The sequence below is a fragment of the Crocodylus siamensis genome, chromosome 5 (genome assembly GCF_052110815.1).
Source record: "Crocodylus siamensis isolate JL-2025a chromosome 5, ASM5211081v1, whole genome shotgun sequence".
NCBI lineage: Eukaryota > Metazoa > Chordata > Crocodylia > Crocodylidae > Crocodylus > Crocodylus siamensis.
In genome coordinates this window covers 202553197-202568906 of record NC_143399.1, presented here as the reverse complement: position 1 = coordinate 202568906, position 15710 = coordinate 202553197, and the positions used below count along the sequence as shown (strand labels likewise).

General features: G+C 46.9%; 1 non-coding gene across 1 annotated transcript; it reads right to left on the bottom strand.

Annotated features, from left to right (window-relative positions):
• Positions 1 to 10660: 10660 nt before the first annotated feature.
• On the bottom strand, positions 10661 to 10732 carry TRNAH-GUG (transfer RNA histidin (anticodon GUG)). The gene has a single exon. It is a non-coding gene; the product is annotated as a tRNA-His (tRNA).
• Between the last annotated feature and the right edge of the window lie 4978 nt (positions 10733 to 15710).

Sequence of the window (15710 nt, the reverse complement as noted above, 5' to 3'; positions counted from 1 at the left end):
TGCTATCTGGAGGACAAAGAAACTCATTACACATCTTTGACTACCTTTGTTTGCACGTAACGAATCCATGGACACAGCTCTTTAATTTGTGGCAAGCCAAACTAAACTAGATCTGAGGAGTTTTAATTGAATGCAACTGAAAGACTTTTAAAGCGTCTGGAAAACCTGCTCGTGCAAACATTCACACTGTTGCAGCACAAGGAAGAGCAAAAAATGTGGCGTGTACAAATGCCCAAAGATCCCATTCAAATGCTGCCTAATCTCCCTATTGAGCCTGGACCCATCCCTGAGCAATAGATCCCACTCACATTTTATAGAGGTCCATCCTCTCCATTCATTCCAGTCTCCAGAAATCTGGTGTTCAAATATTTCATAGATTTCATAGACATTAGGGCTGGAAGGGACCTCGGGAGATCATCGAGTCCAGCCCCCTGCCCAAAGGGCAGGAAGTCAGCTGGGGTCATAGGATCACCAAGGCATCTGTCTGTCAGGGAGTTTTCTTGATATTGCTTCTAATTTCTCCCTTTATTTGCTTCTTCCCAACATTTCTAGTTACATCCATGTATCACAGTAAGGAATTTCCCCATCATTACAAAATCCATATATTAATATGCTGTTATCCGACTCATGTTTTGTCATCATTCAGCCTAATCTCACTGTTTATTTTAATAACATCCATGATACAGGGCCTACATTCTGTCACCTCTTTCTAATCTTCCCTCATAAATAAGCCTCAGTACTTCTGGTTCATTTTTACTCATCTTCTCAAAGCTCCTTCTCTTTAGGCTGAGTCTGCTGGCTAAATTTTGCAAATCTGGGAGAAAGATTTTAACTAGGGAGGGGGCAGGGGCAGAATAAATCAGATGTCCCCACTTGGACATCCTACAGCCCCACCTAGTTGTAGGATGTCCACATTTGGCCCCGAGAAAACAGCATCTATCCTGGGCCCCCCAACACCTTCCATTTCCATAGTACCAAGAATCTCAAAGCACTTTCTAAACCATTATTGGAGCCTGTGAGGACCTTAAGTATCATCATTCCTACCACATGAAAAATATAACAATGCTAAGGTCACACAGGGCACATCTACACTGATATTTATAGTGGACTCTGAGGGTTGTCCTCCACTAGTCCAAGCCACAGAAAGTGCCCCTTCCCATCTTCATTTTACATTAAAGCTGCTTCATACTGTGTTTCCTGTCCCTTGACTGAAGCCCTTCTAGGAATAAGTCTGCCCACTACTTGTCTCATTTTGGGGTTTTTTTTGTCTAATTATAGGCAATAGAGATAGAAAATGAGGTGCAGAATGGCTGGGAGTCAGGAACAAGGAGCTATGGAGTGGCTGTTGCTGGATTCTCTGTGCTTACAGTGCCCAGGTGAGTTTTGAACACACTTTAGGGTGAGGTAGGCTAGGAGGAGGTTCAGTCTCCTACCCTGAAGGTCAGTAGAGATCCCAGAGATGGGCTGGACTGCTGCCCAGTGTTGTTTCTAAGGGCTTGAGAGGGTCTATGTAGATGGTCAACTGATATGGGATGGAGAACAGCCTCCACTTTGAGTCTAAATAGCAGCACAGACATACCCATGGGATGCTTGTAAACCCATGAATGTGGCCCAGATCTTCTGATTAGCAGTGGTGGACTTTAACAAGACAACCTTTTGTCTGAACTGCTATTAGACATGAAGACCAAAGTTGGATGGGCTTGATATGACTTGTTCTTGACAAATCCAACTTGGCTGGGTTTTTCTCACCTGCTTATCTTCTTCTTATCAAAAAGGACCACTCCCTAGATTACATTTCTTAAGAACTTGGTTCTGCTCTTGCCTCTGCTACAGATTTGTTTTGAGACCATCTCCCTGTTCCCAAGTAAGTAATAATACCTCTTTGGCTATTGAAAGTAATAATATGTCCTTGGCTTCTTTGGGACACAAGATCTCTCTTCTCAAGAGTTCATACAGTGGTTGGAACAAACGGGGTCTCTCAGTAAAATGCTAACTGAAATACAGTAATGAGTAATAATAAAGCACGTTGGATAACAGAGAGGGGAAATCTGCATTCATTTATACGTGAGCACAACACAGAGTGTCATGATATCCTCATAGAGGCAGACAAGGTTCTTTGGGTCAATCTGATATCTTTTATTAGACCGACTCAAATAGTTGGAAAAAATCTTCTTAGCAAGCTTTTGGGCAAAAACACCGTTCATCAGGCTGATGGTAATATCCTCCTGGTTCTTGATACATCTGAATCTTTCCATATTAAAGGGGCAGGCACACCTATGTTTGGTCTAAGAGGCTAATTCTAGTTTTTGAAGACATCAAACAGCTGCTTTCCTTTTTTTTTCCTTTTTCCCCTGGCAAGTGCACATGTTATAAGCACATCTGAAATTACCAGGTTCACAAGTTGAGTTTTTCATGTAGAGAAATGTTTGCTTTGATGGTAGAGAACTTGGCTGCCTTCCACATACATTAAATGGGAAAGAAAATTGATTCGCAGCAGCAGGAGGGGTGTTGCACTTTTATTTCTGTTCGGAACACGCAGGCACTGCTAACCAGGGGAGAAAATTAACCTTAATTAACCTTTTGCACTGGAGTGAGTCATCATGTAGGGGGGCAGAGCAGGTGGAGGGAAGAGGGCATACAGCAGAGTTTGGGCTTAGATAGCTATAAGGCCTTGAAGTTTCCCAAGCTTATGATGATGGGCGTAGGGAGCAACTAGAATATTTTTTTTTCCTAGGGAAAATTCCTAGGATGGATTTTTTTCCCTCTTTGGAGAAAAAAAAACAGTTTATGATCTTAATTAGGCCTGACTTGTACCAGGCCTTACCCACCCCTACTCTGAATACCCCAGACTTGTATCTGAGGAGACAAGGACGCTCTGGGAGCAGCCGCTCCTTTCCAGATCTCAGTCTTTCAACATCTTGAAAGACACGGTGGCAGGTACACCCGGAGCACTCCCAGTGCTGTAAATCTGGGCACAGAGCGGGTTTGGTGGAGGATTTGTCTTCTGTGGAAAATAGTGTGTAGCCAACGTAGACATACCCTCAGTGCATCTAGACTGCAGTCACCACACCTGGTATAAGTACTGGTAGTGTAGAGCTCAGCAGCAGGTAATTTCCCCTGCTTCTCAGGTGGCCTACCCCTGGGAGACAATCCCAGCCTGTTCCCAGGACTCGAGCTAGCTCATAACTCAGACAAGTAGCATAGGGCCAGATTCAGCCACAGAGTGATCCCCATATGGGCTGGATCAGACCCTCTCTGCATGCTGGAGTGACCCCCATATGCTCAAGATCTGTCCCTACAAGGCAGCGCAATACAGCGTGTGGGACGGCATCATCCAACCCATGGGGTTACAGGTCCAGAAATGTAATAACTGGGGAACAGTAGCAGTATTAATTGCCGTGGCTTCCAGAGCCATGGAAATTAACACTACCACCACTCCCCAGGCCAGATGACATGGTACCATGGGCTGGATTTGCCCAGCAGGCCAAAGGTTGAGCATGACTTTCTAGACCAGCAATCACTTACATTCAGATTTGATACACTCACTCATACTTTTCCCACCACACACACTGACCTATCTGTGGGCGCCCAATTCTGCTAATTGGGGCAGCAGTTGGAAAGGTCAAGGATTTTCAGAGGCTTCAACAATAATCTCTCACCTGCACATGTTCAAACTATATACAAACTATATACAATGGCAACTGACCTAACTATTGACAGGCTGGCTCAAAGCAAAACTCAAAACTGTCAATAGGGAAAATTCACTCCTCTCCCACAGCTGGGTTGGGAGGTTTGATACATGAAAGTGGATGAAGTGCTCAGACACATGGGGGTGAAGGCCATGGAAGCATTTAGCTATATGCGCAAGCCACTACTCTTCCAGTAGAGTAATTCCAGTAGAGCTGTGGAAACCCTTAGTTTTCACATCTCTAAACATAAACCTCTCTGTATGGCCTTTGACCTCACAAAAACCTTCAACTCTCCCAACCCAGAAGCCTGTGGAGGATCCTTCTGGCACACAGATGCACACCAAAATTCATCACTATTCTTTGGTGATGATGGTATGCAAGCGGTGGCTCTCAATAATGGATCTATCACATATCCTTTTGATGTCAAGATGGGATTAATCAAGGCTGCATCATCACTCCAACGCTCTTCTTGATCTTCCTTACCACCATGCTACATCTGACCACCAACAAGCTTCCAGCTGGAGTGGAGCTAAGCTACCAAATGGCTGATAAACTTTTTAATTTTAGCTAACTCCAAGACTACCCCAACCTCAGTCATTGAACTCCAGTATGCTGATGATGCTGTAGTAGCAGTTTAGAAGCAAACCTTCAGGCAATCATTGACATCTTTACTGAGGCATACAAGAAAATGGGGATGACTCTTAACGTTCAGAAGACTAAGGTCTTGTGTCAACAAGCTCTTAGTGAGCAGGCCCTAGCTCCAGTAATTCAGGTGAGACCCTGGACAATGTTGAGTATTTCCCATACCTTGGAAGCCATCTTTGTACTGTTGCCTGAGAGTTTTCCTTTGAACCAACCTGTCAATAGTTCAGTCTGTCGTCATTGTGTATTGTTAGTTGTATAGTTTGAACATGGAAAAAGAAATCCAACATCACTTCAAATTAGCAAGTGCAGACCTTGGATGCCTGAGGATATGGGTGTTTGAAGATTGCAACCACATATCCAAAACTAAGCTCATGGTTTACCCAGAAGTTGCAATCCACACCTTATTGTATGGAACCGAGATGTGGACAATGTACAGGAGATACCGCAAGTCATTGGAGAAATAGCCTCAACACTGCCTGTGGAAGATCTTTGAATCCAGTGAGAAAACAGATGCACCAACATTAGTGTCCTCTTGCAAGCAAACACCATGAGCATCAAGGAGAGAATCATCTGACATCAACTTCTCTTGGTCAGCCACATCATGTGGATGTCCAACTCCAGTCTCCCAAAGCAGGTCTTAATCTCCGAGCTCACTCAAGGAGTATGCTGAAAAGAAGGGCAGAAAAAGTGCTTCAAGGACATCCTCAAGGCCAATTTGAAAAAAATGCAAAATCTACATCAACTCATGGGAGACTATTGCCCAGGGCTACCCTAAATGGAGAAAGAGTCTGCTGAAAGTATCTCGGTATTTTGAAACCTTATGACGACAATAGGAGATGGAAAAGTGGAAGCAGCAGAAATAGCATGTTGTGGACCAAATCAGGAACCCAGAGCCACGCTACACAGAAACACGTGCCTGACTTGCAACAAAGTCTGTTGATCCCAAATTAGCCTCATCTACCATATTCAGACCCACATTTAGAGCAATCATGGAAGACAACCAATCTTGACTGTGAGGGATTGCTGAAGAAAATAGAGGATGTAAATACCAGTCACAAGTGGGCAAAGATTTGTCAGGGTAGATTTGCACCTTAGAGACTAACCAGAGTATCTATCTATCTATCTTACAGCTTTCATGGGCTTCATTATACACATCCTTTCACAGCATCTGATGTAGTGAACTTCAGCCCATGAAAGCTTGTGCTACACACACACATACACACACACACACTTTGGTTAGTCTATAAAGTGAAAATCAACCCTGTCTTCTACTTGACTTCAGACTAATGCTGCTAAATATATCGAAAAAATTTGCTTCTAGAAAAGGCTGCTTCAAGAAACAACCAAACTACTTTGCCAATTTGCATTCATTTGAAGAAATTGGTCAACACAAAAAATAAACTGAAGAAGTTCAACCTTCTCCAGAAGACAGTTTTTTGATGGGGTTTTTTCCCTTTGAAACAGTGCCTTTTTTTCTAAATGGACTTCACTTTCATTCAGAGATATTCTAAGTGTGGAGAAGGAAAGCTTTAAAAATTAAAAAAAACACTCAATTATGGAGTCAAGTAAAAAAAATATTGTTTTAGTTTAAAAAAAACAACAAAAAATAAACTTTTCAACTTGCTGAAAAATTTCAGAAGCCCACGTGCCAAAAATCTGCTCAGCGATTTCCTGGACCATTGTGGCTGTGACACTCCAAACCTGCTTCAAAAGCGCTTTGAGACAGATAGATGAAAGGCATGATTTAAGAGCGAGGGGCTTGTCTCATGTGTGTGACAGGCCTTTCAAGCCCCTTTGGGACTAGGGTCTGTGGGAGGAAGGGTGCAGAATGAGAGGCTCCTTGCTCCTTTAGTCCAGTCCCTACTGGATAAGAAAGGCAAAGCTAGTTGATGAACTGCTATATCCAGGGCTCCTTAACCAAAAATACCTCTGCAGCCAACACCAGCCCCACACCCCTAATGGGGACTTTTGAAGTCGTCATGACTTTTCCCAGGACAATAAAGTCCTGCAATTTCCCAGTGAGAAGGTAACAGTGGTAAAGGACCTACCAGGCACCTCCCTGTGAACTGCAATTAGCAGCTGGGTGTGAGGACAGGATAATGAGATAAAAGTGGAGTAACCTGGAGAGAGAGGGGGCCTGATGGGAATGCTATTAACCTCATGAGGGAAGAGAAACAGCCAGAGGCCCTAATGGCAGGTCTGAAGGATTCCCTACCGTGCCTTGCATGAACCTCTATTGAGAGGAGGCCATTCAACCAGGGCTGAATGCTGAGCACACCTATTCTCTGCAGCCCTGTGAACTCCACTTTAGAGCTGTCTTTCCAAACTGCTAGGCTGTCTCCAAGCAGATGTGGGGTTTATTCCAGGTCTGACTGCCCCACATTTGGACTTGCATCGAAACAGTCACAAGACCTGCATTTACACATACATATTGACTGGTAATTGACCAGAATTAGCCCTGATTGCCACATGAAAAAGTGATGAAGAAGGATGTAGTTTGCCATGGTAGTCCAAAGTCACAAAGAAGGCAGGGTAGATCTGCATCTTATCATCATATCATAAAAAATTAGGGTTGGAAGGGGCCTCAGGGGTCACATCTGATCCAATCCCCTGCTCAAAGCAGGACTAACCCCAGCTAGATCATCCCAGTCAGGACTTTGTCTACCTGGGCCTTAAAAACCTTAATCTGGGTAACCTGTTCCAGTGCTTTACTACCCTTCTCATGAGAGTTTTGCCTAATATCCAAACTCAACCTCCCTTGCTGCAACTGGAGTCCATTGCTCCTTGTTCGGTCATCTCCCCCCACTGAGAACAGTCCAGCTCCATCCTCTTTGAACCCCCTTGCAGGGAGTTGAAGGCTGCTATTAAATCACCTCTCAGTCTTCTCTTCTCTAAACTAAATCAGCCAAGTTCCCTCAGCCTCTCCTTACAAATCACATCCTGTTGCCCTCCACTGGACTCTCTCCAACTTGTCCACATCCTTTCTGTAGTGGAGGCCCCAAAACTCGACACAGCTCTCCAGATGTGGCCTCATATTTATATAGTCTATGTAGGCTTATAGATTAACCAAAGCAGATAGATATAGATATACAGATACATACAGACCAACCTGGTGGCCTTCTATGACCAGGTCACCAAATCCTTAGATGCAGGGGTAGCAGTGGATATCGTCTTTCTGGACTTTAGGAAGGCCTTCAACACTGTTTCTCACCCCGTTCTCATTAAGAAACTGGGGGGCTGTGGTGTCGACACCCACACAGTCAGATGTGTCCCCAACTGGCGGGAGGGCCACACCCAGAGATGGTGGTGGACGGGTCATTTTCGACCTAGAGGGATGTGGGCAGTGAGGTCCCCCAGGGCTCGATCCTCGGGCCTGCACTGTTCAACATCTTCATCAGTGACTTGCACAAGGGGTGAAAAGCACCTGTTCAAATTTGCTGATGACACTTAGATCTGGGAGGATGTGGGCATGCTAGAAGGGAGGAATAGTCTACAATCACACCTGGACAGGTTCCAGGGGTGGGCGGACGAGTATAGGATGGGACTCAACACTGACAAGTGCAAGGTGCTGCACCTGGGGAGGAAGACCCAGCACCATACCTACAGGCTGGGGAACTCCCTTCTCATCAGGGCAGAGGCAGAAAAGGATCTTGGAGTCATCATTGATGCCAAGATGAACATGGGCCGGCAGTGTGGGGACGCGGTCAGGAAGGCCAACCGCACCTTGTCCTGCATCCACAGATGCATCTCGAGCAGGGCCAAGGAGGTGATCCTCCCCCTCTATGCGGCACTGGTCAGGCCGCAGCTGGAGTACTGCGTCCAGTTCTGGGCGCCGCACTTCAGGAGGGATGTGGACAGCATGGAGAGGGCCCAAAGGAGGCCACTCGCATAATCAGGGAACAGGAAGGCAGGCCCTATGAGGAGAGGCGACAGGACCTGAACCTGTTCAGCCTCCACAAGAGAAGGCTGAGGGGGATCTAGTGGCCGTTTACAAACTAGTCAGAAGGGACCGGCAGGCACTGGGGGAGTCCCTGTTTCCCCGAGCACTGCCAGGTCTGACTAGAAATAACAGTCACAAGCTGGCAGAGGGGAGATTCAGACTAGACAGCAGGAAGTGCGACTTCACTGTCAGGGCGGCTAGGGTCTGGAACCAACTTCCAAGCGAAGTGGTGCTGGCTCCTACCCTGGGGGTCTATAAGACTAGGCTTGACAATCACCTTGCTGGGGTCGTTTGACCCCAGTACTCTTTCCTGCTATGGCAGGAGGTCGGACTTGATGATCTGCTCAGGTCCCTTCCAACCCCACCGACTATGAAACTGTGAAACAGAAGCATATCCATATAGCCTAACCTTCTGTGTAAATAAGTGTTATCTTGATACATCATACTTCACAGACACTTAAAGTGGGACAATAGGTTTATATCTCTGTAGGAACCCAGAATAAAATGCTTTCTCCTTGGGGGAAATCCTACATTTTCTTTAGCCCAAAAATTTAGGGCTTGTCCACACAGGCATAGCTATTGTGCTCACTTATTTTATTCCAGAATACCAGGTCTATAGACAGGAGCTATTCCAGCCTAGCCATAGTGACAAGGCAATTCTTCTACAGAATCATAGAATCGTAGAAGTCGGGTTGGAAGGGACCTTGTAGATCTTCAAATCTGACCCCCCCACCTGGGTGGGAGAAAAAACTCGGCTCAAATGATCCCAGCTAGGTAGGCATCCAGCCTCCTCTTAAAGCCCCCCAGGGTAGGAGCCAGCACCACTTCCCTTGGAAGTTGGTTCCAGATCCTAGCCGCCCTGACGGTGAAGTAGTTCTTATAGCTGTCTAATCTAAACCTCCTCTCCAACAACTTGTGACTGTTATTCCTTGTTATGCCGGGGGGCCAAGGGGAAACAAGGTCTCTCCCAAACCCTTCTGGTCCCCCCTCGTGAGTTTATAGACTGTCACCAGGTCCCCCCTCAGCCTTCTCTTGTGAAGGCTGAACAGGTTCAGGTCCCACAGTCTCTCATTGTAGGGTCTGCCCTGTAGTCCCTGGGTCATGTGGGTGGCCTTCTCTGGACCCTTTCAATATTGTCCACATCTCTCCTGAAATGGGGTACCCAGAACTGGACACAGTACTCCAGCTGTGGCCTGACCAGTGTTGCATAGAGGGGGAGGATCATCTCCTTGGCTCTGCTACAGATGCACCTGTGGATGCACGACAAGGTCCGGTTAGCCCTGCCAACCATGACCTCACATTGTTGGCCCATGTTCATCTCAAAAAATAATGACCCCAAGATCCCTTTCTGCCTCCGTGTTCTCAGGAAGGGAGTTTCCCATCTTACAAGTGTGCTGCTGGTTACTACTGCCCACATGCAGCACCCTGCACTTGTCAGTATTGAAGTGCATTCTGTTTGTTAGCCCACCCCTGTAACCTATCCAAGTCTTGCTGCAGTCTTTCCCTCCCTACTAGCATTCTCACCTCACCCCAAATTTTGGTATCATCAGTGAATTTAAACAGGGTGCTTTTCACCCCATCATCCAAATCGCTGGTAAAGAGATTGAACAACGCGGGCCCAAGGACTGAGCCCTGGGGGACTCCGCTGCCCACTTCTCCCCAGGTCGAATATGATCCATCCACCACCACCATCTGAGTGCGACCCTTCAGCCAACCTGCAATCCATCTGACTGTGTAGGCATCAATGCCACAGTCACCCAATTTTTTAATGAGGATTGGATGGGAAATGGTGCCAAAGGCCTTCCTGAAGTCTAGAAAAACTATGTCCACAGCAACACCTGCATCCAAGACTTTTGTGACCTGATCATAAAAGGCAATCAGGTTGGTCTGACATGACCTGCCCCTAATGAAACCGTGCTGGTTGCCCTTGAGCATCATCTCTGAGGCCGGCCCATCGCAGATGTACTCCATGATGATCTTCTCAAAGAGTTTCCCTAGGACTGAGGTAAGACTGATGGGCCTATAGTTGCCCGGGTCCTCTCTCTTCCCTTTTTTGAAGATGGGGACCACGTTAGCTATCTTCCAGTCATCTGGCACCTGGCCTGAGCACCATGAGTGCTCGTAAAGCCGTGCCAAGGGCCCTGCAATAACCCCAGCTAGCTCCCTCAACACCCTGGGGTGGAGAGCATCTGGACCTGCTGACTTGAACACGTCCAGCCCCTCCAGAAGCTCTCTAACCTGGTCCTCCCCAACCTGAGGTCTGGAGGCGTTCCCCTCAAGTCCATCTTGCATCACAGTGGGGAAGTCCCAGTCCCTGCCCAAGAAAACAGATGTGAAGAATTGGTTAAAGAAAAAGCTGAGCCCTGTGCTACCACTTGCAAGGAAATGCCGTGACTCGGATTCGAACCGAGGTTGCTGCGGCCACAACGCAGAGTACTAACCACTATACGATCACGGCAAGCTACTAGAGCTGCACAGAGAAAGTATGTGACTGATCAGGGATCTGAACCCAGATCTCATCTGTGTCAAAGTCATAGACTTCCTGTCCATATTCTTATTATTCAACATAGCACTTTCAGAGAAAACCACTTCCCAACACAATGGCCCCTTTCCACAGCAAGAAGATTTGCTTCTTGTTATCTCACTCACCCCAAAGCTTGTACCAATCACATTTACTGCATAGTTGAGCACATGGAGCAGGACACAGGGCAGGGGAATGGATCTGTTATGGTACATATGGCTTCCTCTAGCCAGCACTGGCAGCATGCTAGTGAATCTCAGAATCCCAAAAAGTAGGGCTGGAAGGGACCTCCAGAGGTCATCTGGGCCACCTCCTGCCTGAGGCAGGATCATATCTATTTAACCGTCCTAGGGAAATGCATTGTCTAACCTCTTAGCAAAACCACACAGTCAACCCTGACACAACACAAGACATAACACCCTAGCCTGCCACGGGTAAACCAGGGGGACCATGGTGGCCAATGTCCTATTGCACAGGAAGATACAGCAGCCTGGGTTTTGCAGCTGTTAACAACCACAGTGCTCCCTGGATGGGCCCATGCAGCTTTCTAGTACAAGATAAACCTGGTGTGTGTCTTCACCCCTGTCCCTGTTAATTGGACTGAACTAGAACTAGACTGCAGGTACCACACTTTGATTTTTCTGTGTAGACAAACCCTTCAGTGCCCCAACCTAGTGACTGCAGAACATTTCTGTGGCAGACTAGTAGGGGGTGCTCCTGCACTGAGCCACCCCCCTCACTGCACCCATCCACTTACCAGGCTCTGAGTTCCTCCCTACAGTGCCTCACGTCCATCTGACCTCTTCCTGAAGCACACCCATGAGCCTAGGGACAGTTCTGCCGCCACCCAGGGTCTGGACGGTTCTTGGTCCCATGCCCCCTTGGAAGCACAGGCCTTGAAGTCAAGTGAATCAATGGGTGAAATCCTGGCTCCATTGATGTCCACTAATATTTTCCTATTCATGTCATTAGAGTCAGGATTTCACCATATGAATTGCATCTACTATCTCTAGACTCTTAAATCCATGAAGCTGAGCCTGCCTTGTGCTTTATGTGTTTCTACAGTGTGTGGCACAATGCAGCTGTGGCCCTGACTGTGGCTTTTTTGCTAAATAAATTAATAATATTCAATTAGTTTTTTCCAATGAGGATCTGGAAAAGCCAACCAAAGCCCAGGCAGTAGAGAAAGTGTGGGACTCTTTGCTTAGTAAACTGTAGGCAAAGAAGGAGTTAATCTGGAAAAAAACCCAGCTTCACCCATTTTCTTAGGCACCTTCAGGCCTTCCATTTTGGGTAGGTCTTCCAGAAGCAATTATAAATACAAGTCATGGTAATGGTTGGTGGGTCCTGCATGATGGGTTAAACGCAATCAGACTTCAAGGTAGTCTTATCTTTCATGTAACTCTTTCTGCACCTGACAAAATGAGATCCAGCCTTAAACAGGACCTATTCTCAAGGAAGCAGCTGTCCTTTTCAGGGCTTACATGGATCAAACCTGCAAGATTTTTGTGCATTGACTTCTAGCTACAGAAATTAGACTCTGTAGATGCATAAGAGATCGTGGCAACATGAATGACCCTCAGTGTTGAGTCACTGAAATCAAGAGGAATAGGTGGAGGACTGGCTGCTAGCCAATAAGGTCTGTAAAACAGAGGGACCTAATACAAATAACTGATATATTTGCAGGCAACTGTTTTCATTTAAAGAAGCAGCACCTGCAATGGTTAGCAAAAACATTCCCAAGTGGTAAAAGGGATGAGCATGTCATTGCTGCTAATATTATTTTCTCAGAGGGGTAAATTAGGTGTCTTACTTGCAAGGGAATCACCAGAGTTATTCCAGTAATGGAATGACTGATAAAAAAAAATAGTTCTTCAGATCCCCTCTAGTCTGCTAACCTTTGAAGGCAAAGCTTATGTGTACTAAAAATTGAACATCAAGGTGAAACATGTCTTCTGCAGCCAGGTACCATGTATCAAGGAAAACTTACCTGCTGCAGCCTGTTGTTGTCTTGACAGAATATGGGGTAAGTCATCTAAAACCCCTACAGCCAGATCCTCAGTGGGTGTAACCAGCAAGGCTCCAACTGACTTCAATGGAAAAATGTTATTTTATGCCAGCTCAGCCTATGGTCCTTGGATGCTGGTTAGGACTCTAATTCATTACTACTTCACTTCTGGCTGAATCCCAGGTCCTGAGGTGCAGCATTAAAGCATGACAAGCAAAGAGTAAAGCATCCTACAGAGAGGGCGGGTGCAAAGCGTGGCAGATGTGCTCCTCTGACAGGAAGCATCAAATGGAGACTGGCTAGAAATGAGGCCCCAGGTTTTGGGCTGTCACTATACAGGCCTTTTTCTTTAAATCAGAGATGTAAACAAGAACTCTCTGTCAAATTTGGCAAAATATGGCAGATTCCCCAATGATAAGCGCTCAGTGGAAAGATTCCCAGTGCCTGCAGTGGGGTTTGGAACAAGCATTAACAAATCACCTCCGCAAACAACACGGCATGGGAAACATGGGAGCTAATCCTGCCTCACACACGCAGCTCGCTGAAGGCAGAGAGTAGATCCACTGAACTGAAGATGAAGATTTCCAGTTTTGTGGCACTGGGGTAGTGCAATACTCCAGGCAGCGGCCAGGTGGCCGCTGCGGCAGATAGATCTGCTTGTCCTGTGCATCTGAAGGTAGGGCACTTTGCTCCTGGAGAAACATTTTGTGCCCTCTGTGATGTGGTTTCTCTTTAAAAGCTGAGCCCGACCCCAGCCAAAGCTAACTCAGAGGTGCAAGAGCTACTTCTGGTTACACCCATGCACACGAACCAGATAAGACACTATGCTGAAAACCAGCTGGAAGGGGTTTGGGCACATGCTTCCTTGAGCTCCAGGAGGAGGGCTTCCACCTCAGCCTTTTCAGCTGCTTTGGAGCAACTCCCCACACCCTGTCCGAATGAAGGGAGCAGTCCCTGGTAGTCCTCGAGCCTCTATAGGATGAGCATGGTGCAAAAGGCTTATACTCTGTGACCAGCCCAGCGCAAGGACACTAATCCCATTGGAGAGATGTCTTCCATTGAGTCTAGAGGGCATGGATCAGACCCCTGCCCCTGCTTCCTCTTACACAAATTGAGCCGTTTTCCCCCCAGGAAGATGGAGTGATGCTGCTGGCTGCATTTTACAGCACAATTTGCTTGCTTGCCAAATGTTACTGGCAATAAAACCATTTACCAGGAAGATGAAGAAGGGAATAGGCTTGGTTCAAACTGGCACCCAAGGCTTGGAAGGCTAATTCTGAACTTCTCACCTCAGCTAAGCTGGCCTGGGATGCATGGGAAACATGAGCTGGGGAAAGACCTGAGATACTTCCCACTTTGCAGTCAACAAATTGGAAACTTTCTCCTGCAGCGTATGGGCAAGCCCTCCCCAAACCAGGACCACCAAGAGTAATAATCCATGGGGCTGGAGAGGGAACTGCCTGACCTTTTCTGAACATCCCTCTCACCATGAAAAAGATTTGGATTCAGTTTCCAATGGCAGTTCAGTTCAGGGTCTGGTTTGTGTTTTGTTCTCTTGTCGTTCAGTAAACCCTCACCTAACAATGCTCTCGATCATTTGGTTACGGTTATGTCACTGGGACAACTACAGGTCCCCCATCACAATCACTGTAGTAGGAGAGTCACCTGGGAAGACACTGAAGACTGTAGGCCCAGATTCTAAATGGTGCACAAGCACCCAGCCCTCACTGATTGCATTAGGAGTGAAGCATCTCAGCACCTTCAAGTTGCAGCAAGGGAAGTTTAGGGTAGATATTCAGAAGAACTTTCTCACTAGGAGGGTAGTAAAGCACCACAATACGTTACCCAAAGAGGTGGTGGAGTCTCCATCCTTGGAGGTTTTGAAGACCTGGCTCAACAAAGCCCAGGCTGGGGTGATGTAGTTGGGGCTGGTCCTGCTTGGAGCAGGGGGTTGGACTAGATGTGACCTCCTGAGGTACCTACCAACCCTCATTGTCTACGATTGTATATTGTGGAGTCTCCATCCTTGGAGGTTACCCAGAGAGGTAGTGGACTCTCCATCCTTGGAGGTGTTTAAGACCCGGCTAGACAAAGCCTTGGCTCGGATGATGTAGTTGGGGCTGGTCCTGCTTTGAGCAGGAGGTTGGACTAGATGTGACCTCTTGCGGTCCCTTCAACCCTCATTTTCTACTGTTCTACCTATGAGAAGCAGGAATTGCTATTTAAGTATCACTGAGCTTAAATCTGGGCACTCTCCATGCTGGAAGAAGCTGGCCCATGGTGTAGCCAAGACTGCAGGATTCATGGGGCTGGATGAGGAGCAGGACTACATGCAGTCATGGGAGAGGGAAGGGTGGGACTGGGACCTGGTCCACACAGCCAAGGGTTTCGTAATCAATGACTGCCTAATGGAAAATGCTTAAATGATCCTGGCAACAGGGAAAACAACTCCCAAGACACCTCCCTCTCTGGGCCATTCAGGCTCTGGTTTCATTCCTCTCCTCATCCCATGGCTCCCCGACCCTTGGTAGTCTTATGGGGCCATGATCTATAAGGGGAGGATGCCCCAAGCCAGCCTACTCTATAGCTTGGTGATTAAGACATTGTCTCTAACCAGAAAGCTGGACACCATCAAACCACAAAGCTAGGTGATTAAGACATTGTGCTCTAACCACAAAGCCGGGCAACATCACTACCCTTGCCACATTTTCAAGGGATGATGGCTATGGGTGCTGCGCTTTGTGAAGGACTTGATGTTGTCGGTGTGAGTTCGGTGCAACTAAAACCTACCTAAAGGCTTGGGCTCTGTGGGGATCAAGAGAGTCTCCCAGCTCTGAACTGATAAGGTACAAGGATCTTTGGATAAAAACAGACAAACTCTGTGCTGAATCCATCCAGCCGTTACAG